Source organism: Lolium rigidum, chromosome 5 (assembly GCF_022539505.1).
Source record: "Lolium rigidum isolate FL_2022 chromosome 5, APGP_CSIRO_Lrig_0.1, whole genome shotgun sequence".
NCBI classification, from domain to species: domain Eukaryota; kingdom Viridiplantae; phylum Streptophyta; class Magnoliopsida; order Poales; family Poaceae; genus Lolium; species Lolium rigidum.
This window is the reverse complement of record NC_061512.1, coordinates 173,727,991-173,736,910: the sequence shown is the minus strand read 5'-3', so window position 1 is coordinate 173,736,910 and position 8,920 is coordinate 173,727,991. Positions and strand designations below refer to the sequence as shown.

Below are 8,920 nucleotides of genomic sequence, written 5' to 3'. Positions count from 1 at the left end.
CAGGGCTCTCCCACCCCACCTCCAGCTTGTCCTCCGCCGACATCCCCTGGCGCTTAAGAATATTAGGAGAGATGGGTTCCTCTGACTTAGATTCACTGGAGGTCTGCGCCTTCTCCGATGCCTGAGGGACCGGGGACAGGCACGATTTTGCGGGTGGGAACAGCTCTGAATCAGTCAGGTTAGAGCCATACTGGTTGAACGGGATCGGCTTCAGGTTGGACTTTGGTGGGGCAGATGCAGGTTTCGTGGCAGAATAATCCTTGAGCGAGGGGAGAGGGACACTGCTGCTACCCACCGAAGACTGAAAAGGGAGGGGCTTCTGTATCTGTTCTTTCGGGAGGGGGCTCTTGTCCGCGGACCCGTCCTTGCCTGCCTCCGCTTCGCCAGCCTTTGTGCTTGTAACATCACACATTGGCCCCTTGTCCTTGCTCTTCATGTTGCTCCTCTTCCAGTGGGGCGCAGAGCGGCTCTGATCCTCAGTCTCCTCTTCATCTTCATCCTCGTCTCCGTTGCTCGGGCCTGGTGGCGGAGGTTTGGGGTCACTGGCGCTGGCCTTGGCATACTCCACAGACACGCCCAGACGGAACCCTTGCATATTGATGAACAGCAGGATCGAAGAAGGGATCTTGTCCGGGGCATGACAGTGGAACAGCATCCTCACCGGACCATCCAGGGCCGCCAGAGAGTCTTCATCCACCACGCGCGGGCGACCCAGCATCTTGGTGCCCTCCAGCAGGAGGTCCACAGAACGTAGCACCTCAGGGACTCCGGAGAGGTGGACCCAGATCTTGGTGAGGGCCAGGGAGGCTTGAGGGGTCGCGGTGGCGTCGGCAAACAACACCGAGATCTTGCTGACTGGGAGGGCGATGCCCCCAGCGTTCTTGCAGAGGTTCTTGCAAAGATTGAGGCTCGCCTTGGTTGGGAACACCACCGCAAAGTCAGTATCACTGATGCGTCTGACCCTCCAGTCCCAGTTGTCTTCCACCAGAGCCTTTAGGTCTTGGGTTAGGAGATCACAGGTCATGGTGTTCTCCACAGCAATGACCAGAGCCGTGTGGGCAGCGCCCTCGCCCGGTCCCACCGGCAGCGCCTCCTCCTCCACCTCCAGGCAGTGGAATCCAACGCCATCGAGCGCATACCCGTACCACTGCAAGGAGGCCTTCTTGGAGTTCTTGGGACACATACCCGTGGTGTGCCCATCTAGATCACAAACGCCGCAGTGCGCCGGGAAGTGGCAGCCCGACTGGTAGTGTCCGTCTCTGCTGCAGTTGTAGCACTTGATGTTCGCCTTCTTGGTGGCAGGCACCACCTCCGCCGCGTCAGAGGAGGCTACCGGCGGCGGGGTCGGAGCCGGAGGGGCCTGGGGCGTCGAGTGCGACACCGATTTGGCCTTGGGCGGATGAGCCCCTTGTCGGTTGATTCCCCACTTCTTCTTGTGTAGGTCTCGAGCACCAGACGACCCCGCTGCAGGTCGCTCCTCTTCCTCCCGCCAGCGGCCACCATCCCGCCGCCACTCTGGCTCACGGGCACGGTCACGGGCCCAGTCGCGGTCGCGGTCGCGGCGGCGGCTCTCTTCCGCAAAGCTTCTCCGTTCGCGCACCTCCCGCTCATAGCCACGGCCCTCCTCAGAATTGAACTCGTCGAAGCTTCTCTTGTTGCTCCCCACCCTCGAATCACCACGCCCACGCTCCATACGCACCGGCGGCGACCCGACGGCCGAGGCGGAGGAGAGGCAGCGAGGGATTTGGCCGGTGGATCTAGTGGATCTGAGCCAGGCTCGCACGTCTGAGAGAGTGGCGGCGTGACTGAGTGTGAGATCTAGGGTTCCCACGGGGATCCAACACCACTTAAGTAGTGGCGCGGATCCGACGTCCCCACCTGGGCTGGGCTGGGGAACGGAGTTGGGCCTTTGAAAGGCCAAAGGCACGGCCTGTCCACGGCCCACTGCCAGAGGAGCGGCACCCATGGGCCCCCGCACGGGCCCAACGCCAGAGACAGTGGGAGTGGGGACACTGGGGTCCACCGGTCTCGGACCCACCACGCTGGCGGCCACCGGCCCTGTCTCTCCCCCAATGTCGACGAACGGCCCAGGCGGCGCCGCCCTCTCCTTGCCGTCGAACGCCGGCGGACAAGCAGCCACCCCTGGAGCCACATCGGAGAACTCCCCGGAGCGCGACCGGATCTGAGACTCCCTGGTCACCTCCCTGCCTCCAAGGTGCCTAAGCGGTCGAGCCGCCGTAGATCCGGCCGCCGCCCGAAGCCGCGAGCCTCGCCCACCCGGCGCCCAAGCTCTGCGACGACCTCCTCGCAGCCTCGCGTTACCCACCCTGGTCCACGCGGAGTCGAGATAGTCCCCAAAGCACGCCGGAGAGGGACCAGATCTGGAGGGCACGGGCGACTCCGGCACCTCCAGCTGCGCCCGAACGTCTTCCTCATCGTCTGAACTCTCCCCTGCCAGGGCCCAGAACCGCGACCCACCCCGGTGCGCCGCTGCCACAGACGGGGAACGGCCGGAGGGGGCTCGCCGTCGCTCGGCGAGGTGGCAGGCCGCAGAATCGCCCGCGTCGTCGCCCTTCCCGTCGCAGGAGCTCTCTCCAACGGTCATATTTTTCCTCTATTGCCCGCCCGCGACTTCTCTGTCCAGACTCTTCTGCAATTATTGCACCCATTTGCAATAGAGAAAACCTTGTCCTAATCTCTATCCCGTGTATATATTTGCATTTAATCATCTGTTTCTTCATCGAGCAGGTGGTTTGGTAGCATATGACGTGATTCCATGGTACTACCAGTCTGCAACTAGCCTGATGGCGTGATATACAAAGGCAGCGAGCCATAATATAACTTTTAAGCATGGTTCACACCGCGTCATCAACAACTACACCTCCGGAGACCATGTCTTCCCATACAGCTCATTTATATTAAGTGCTGGTAGGAGCGTTCCTGTGGATCAGCATCATTCCAGCGTAAGCTCAACTTAGCCGTGGCTGCCCGGTGATGGACTCAATCAACACTGAGCAGCCAAACCCTGCTGGTGAGGAAGCAAGCACTCCCCCGCCTCCAGCTCTCGTAGTCATGGATCCCTGGCTTTTAATGGCTGCAACCATGGGTGACTGCGAGGCTCTGAAAACTCTTCTGAACTGGGGAGATTCACCTGTGTGGCCAAATGCACCGGCACCTCAGGTCGTCGTTGAGGTCCCTGTCGACGACGACATTAGCATCACCAACGGAAGGTACTGGTGATCAGCCAGCTGCGCCATATGCAGAGTCGCTTCTGGAGGGAGTCACACCTTTTGGCGACACGGCCCTTCATGTGCTAGCAAAATCCGGTACTACCCTCCTAGTTTTTCCTTTCATGTCCAGATTTTTCTTGTTAGTTTGGATGTGGGTGCGTTTTGCACTATATACCTGCAGCGTTATATTTCTTCTTAAACCGATCGGTGTTAACAAAATTTAGAAATGTAAATGAAATGAAAAATCTCTACAACAACAGGTTCTCATAACAGTTGCCCTCCTTTTGTCAGGATCTTCGAGCGAAAACTTCCTAGACAGCTTATATGTGGTCTATACTAAGGCCAAACACTTGTTGGAGAAGCCTAACAAGTTGGGTGACACACCTCTCCACTGCGCAGCCCGGGCAGGGAGTTGTAAGATTGTGTATTGTTTACTACAGTTAGCAAAAGGTGAGGAAGGTGGCATGGAGAGGGTGAAGTATGTGCTAGGAAAGCAAAACATGTGTCGTGAGACTGCGTTGCATTATGCAATCCGTGGGTGGAACAATGATATTGTGATATTGATATTGATGGAAGATTCACAACTGGCTCGGGTTCCAAGTGAAGGGATGTCGCCACTTTACTTGGCTGTCGTCCTAGAGAATTATCTCATGGCAACCATACTCCATCAGAAAGATAACCAACTATCGTACTCTGGACCAGATGGACAAAATGTGCTTCATGTATCGGTTTTGAAGAACATAGGTACTTTACTTTGCCTTGAAGAAGATTTTACTTTCATACAATACTTTCTCTGAAAGTTTGGTTCGATATACTACCTCCGTTCTAAAATATAAGTCTTTTTAGAAAGATAAACTAGCATTTTAAAAAGGCTTATAATTTCGAACGGAGGTAATGTTGTTCAACTAACCACATAGAAGGAATTGTTTTTCAAACACGGATAGCTTTATATTAGAAGAAAAAGATACATACCAAGATGGCGCATAAATTTACAAATAAAAGCCATTCAAATGGAAAGGAACCAAAAGCCTAGGCTAGCTAACACTAAAACCTGTCGAAAAAAACAGAGAAGAAAGCCAAACTGAGGCAAAACCCTACTTCTAGGGTTCTCCGCAGGCTTGTAGAAAAAAGAGCTTTAGTCCCGGTTGGTAACGGGATTTAGTTCCGTTTTCGCAACCGGGACTAATTATGTGAGACTAAAGGCCCCCCTCCTTTAGTCGCGGTTGCTTACGAACCGCGACTAAAGGCCCATCCACGTGGGGTGCAGACGCTCGTCGGGGCGGAGGACCTTTAGTCGCGGTTGGTCGCGGTTGGCCAGACCAACCGGGATTAAAGGTCTCCGCAGGTTTAGGGTTTAAACCCCCCTAAATCTGGTTTTATTTTGTTGTGTTTTCATTTCTTTTATAGTTTATTTTTTGTTTTATTTTAATTTCATGGAAGTTTCAGTACATATATTCTACGCTACTATATACACGTTACACGTTGATGCATATGAATATACAATTTCAAGCAAGTTTGAAATTTCAAAAAAGAAGAATTCAAGAGGAATATATAATATGCAATCTCGGGTGACCATATACAACTTCAAACAAGTTCCATATACAATTTAGTGCAGTAGAAGTTCTTCGTCCTCGTACTAGTGTTTTTCTTTAGGATGGAGGACTTCCCTCATCAAAAATCCTGCTATTTTCTCTTGAATTGGTCGGAAGCGAGCTTCTGGATTAAGCTTATCCGCAAGTCATTCCTCCGCAAGTTGATATCTTGAACCCTCCGCTCAGAGGTGTGTCCCCAGATGAACTCACAAACATAGTATACACATAGATTGGTCCCCGGTGGCTGGGTATCCACATTAGACAACCTTCTAAATGTTAGCTCATCTTTGAATTCACCGGTTATGTCTTCTTTGAAAAGTTTTCAAACCTTATAGGGCAAAGAAATTAATTGAACAAGAGAGTTATTAGTTACTTAATATCAGGAAATGAACGAAAGAGGCCGATATAGTGCGCAAATGATTGAAAATAATTACTTTTGCAGCATTAATCTTATGCCGATCCAATGCTTTGGTTCCATATTCAGAGAGTCCATGACGAGAACTCTGGAGTTATCAAATTCAACTATTAGCAGAATCCAGTTAAACCTTGCGGACACGTTACATGCACATTCATGCATAACTCATCGATTAGATATAACATGCATGGAGTAAACAAAAGAGAATGTGCACAAGACAGAAACACTCACCCAAAATCGTAAGGAAATAGAATTTGACTTTTGCGTTCTTGCTTTGTAAGAAACTTGTACAAGTCTGAATGGATCGTAGCGAACAAGAGGGGGGGGGGGTGAATGGCGCTATGGCAAGTTTTAACCTTTTTCAATTTTAGCGCAACGGAAGGTAAAGGTGACAACTTTTGCAATAGCGGTGTTCCTACAATGATGCTAGAGCATGTGCAACAAGTAAAGGAATCAACAAGATAACGAGAGTAAGGAGCGAGACAACCGGGGCGCGAGGCGAGTCGAGGTTTGTTTCCCGCAGTTCCTTCCACTAAAGGAAATACGTCTGCGTTGAGGAGGTGCTAGTCTCACACAAAAGACTAGGCGGCCACACCACGAAGGAAGGCCTCACCCTCTTCCTCGAGAGAGCTCCACGGAGGTGCTCTCCCTCTTCCACTAAGGCACCGGTCGAGGCGGTGATTCCTTCACAAGGTTGGGGCGAGCTCCACAAACAAGGATGCTCCCAACACCCTATGGAGCTAGTACATCACCAAGCTAGACTCCATAGCTGCACATCTCCAATGCTCCACCATAGGAACCCATCTCCAATGCTCCACCAAAGGAACCCCTCCAATACTCCACCAAGAAGCTCTTCCAGTGCTCCACCAAGAAGCTTTTCCAGTGCTCCACCAAGAAGCTCTTCCACCAAGGAACCCGAACAACAAGATCCACTAAGGACTACCACGAATTGGTGGACTTTCTCTCGGTAGAATGATAGATCGGGGTCTCCTCCACCACCTCACAAAGTATGAGCAAGATTGGTTGGGTGGATGAGGAGATCCCCTCAATTTTGAGCTCAGCAACAATGGAGGAGAGAGAGAGAAGAGCTAAGGATGGCTGGAGAAGAAGGGGCCTTTATATAGGTCCCTCCAAATCCAACCGTTACCAGCCATTTTTGCCTAAGCGGTACTACCGCTTCTGGAAGCGGTACTACCGCTCTGAGTTCGAATCTCCCACTAAACTTGTCCACGTGGACACATTGCGGTACTACCGCTCGCGGTATCGCTTGCGGTACCGCAATAGGGTCCAGACCTTACTGGATCCCAAGCGGTACCCGAGCGGTACCAGAGCGGTACTACCGTAACGCGTTACGGTACTTAGCGCGGTACCGTGGGCGGTACTACCGCCCTCAAGCGGTACTACCGCTCAAGGTACCGTGAAGGTACCGCAACGTGTTCGGTGGGGCATATCCATGTGCAAGCCTCAGAGCGGTATCACGGACGGTACCAGTAGAGGTAGCGGTACTACCGCTCCTGGTACCGGTAGTACCGCTATGGCTAAAACAACTTTTCCTCTCTTCCTCTCCTACCATGTCACCTCACGACACACACACAAAAAACCAAAAACCCTAAGAACTACGCTTCGGTCTTCTGATCATAATGTGCTCAGCGAGGGTACCGTGCATCTTGCAAACCTATCAATAACAAACTTTGTGCACGGTTAGAATTGTTCGAGTGTTGTTATCAAACACACAAAACACGGGATATGGATCTTGCTCTTACAATCTCCCCCTTTTTGGTGCTTGATGACAACACACGAATTTGCAATAATTCATAGGATATTATGATAAGGTATTTTGGTTTGCAAGTATAGGCGAAGCTCCCCCTAGATGTGTGCATATTTAAAATATGCATTTGTATACAAATGCACACATCCTAGAGAGAACTCCCCCTAAATTTTACAAACCAAGCACAAGTGCTAAGATGATCATATGACAAGATTATGTAGCACAAGTACACTATGGAGGCAAGAATATATGTATATAGGGTAGTTTGGGTGAACCTTTTCATACCTTTGCCTTGAGAAAACCCAAACTCACCATAATAATAAGTGCCACCACCATAATAATAAGTGCCTCCATAGGAATAATATGGCCAATCAAAGAATAAATAATGGAGACCATTGACCATTAAGCTACGCACGATTAGGTCTTAATACAAACGGGGGGTCGGGAGACCCACGAATAGAGTAGCAAACACGCATACGAATAAAGTTCCGAATAACTAGGGAAAAAGTTTGATGCCAAGGCCGAAAGAACCAAAACGAAGCCACCAAGCCCTTGGCATCCCCATGCAAATTCCCGTCCTAATAGATCAACTTCTCCCCCTTTGGCATCGAGACACCAAAAAGGGAGAGGGAGCATACTAGCGTCCCAAGGGAATCACTCGTCGACGTCATCCTCCTCGTCATCATCATCCTCGTTGTCATCACCTTCATCCTCGACGTCCTCCTCCTCTTCATCCTCATACTCTTCATCTTGAGCAAGTCCTTTGCCATGAGGTGGCTCGGGGATGGATTCCTCGGAGCTAGACCAAACGAGCTTTGACTTCCACTCACCGGGAGGAGTGATGTTGTCCTCGGAGCCCTCGGAGACCGGGAGTTGCATATGCCTCATCATCGCCTTTTGGCGTTGGCGGATCTTCTTGTTGTCGTGATGAGCTTGGTACATCCTATCTTCGAGGTCCTCTTGAAGCAAAAGGACTTCTTGAGGCGAGCGGTGAGCTTGGCGAAGAGGCCCTTTTGCTTGATGGAGTTGGGCACATAGTCGGAGTCGTCGCTGTCGGCTTCGTCTTCGTCCTTGTCCTTTGGAGCTCCTTTGCCAAACCTTGGAAGGTCATGGTCCTTGACAAGAGGACTCTTCTCCTTGTGAATGGTGACGTTGGGGCGGCATTGCTCCAGAAGATCTCCGCGGCCTTCTTGATCCCACTTGAGACAAATGAGCCTCATGAGATAGGGAGCGTACTGAGGAAGCTTGCGGAGGAAGGCACAATCACGCATCTCATGCCAAATGTAGTCCATGATGTCCAGTTGCTTGCCGCGGCCCCTCAACTCATGTGTGCGCACAAGGAGATTCACAAGGAATCCATGCACCTCATCGTGGTTGGTATGCTTGGGGTTGATGGTGCTGCGGTAGATGCGGTTCATGATATCATAGACAGGTAGGAGTCCCTTGGTGCTTCCACACAACATCCTCCCCCGAATGTAGAGGTCGGCCATCTTCTCCTTGGCCATGGGCTTGGCTTGGAGATGAATGCGGAAGTGGTTGGAGTTGTCTTCGGGAAGCTCATAACCAAGGCATCGAGCAAAGTCTTGCCATGAGGCCTCCATCACATGCTCCTTGGTCATCCACTTCAAGGAGCGATAGCCTCAAGAGAGACCACGGTGGCATAGAATTGGCAAATCACATCCCGGGAGAAATCATGAGAGAAGGTCATTATAGGAATAAGACCTTGTTCTTCACATATCTCAAGTGCTTCTCCAAAGTAGTCGAGGTCGGAGTGGAGCTTGTCCATGCTTATGGAGTATTGGGGGCAGCACTTGATCTCCTTGGCCCCATAGACCTCAGTGTAGATCTTCTCTTGATTGATGTGATGAAAGTAGGTATTGGGGCATTGGCGAGCATTTCTTGGGAGCAAATAAGG

The 8,920-nt window shown here is 51.4% G+C and overlaps 1 pseudogene; it reads left to right on the top strand.

Moving 5' to 3' along the window:
- Positions 1-2,994: 2,994 nt before the first annotated feature.
- LOC124652178 lies at positions 2,995-4,027 on the top strand (annotated as a pseudogene).
- Positions 4,028-8,920: the final 4,893 nt, after the last annotated feature.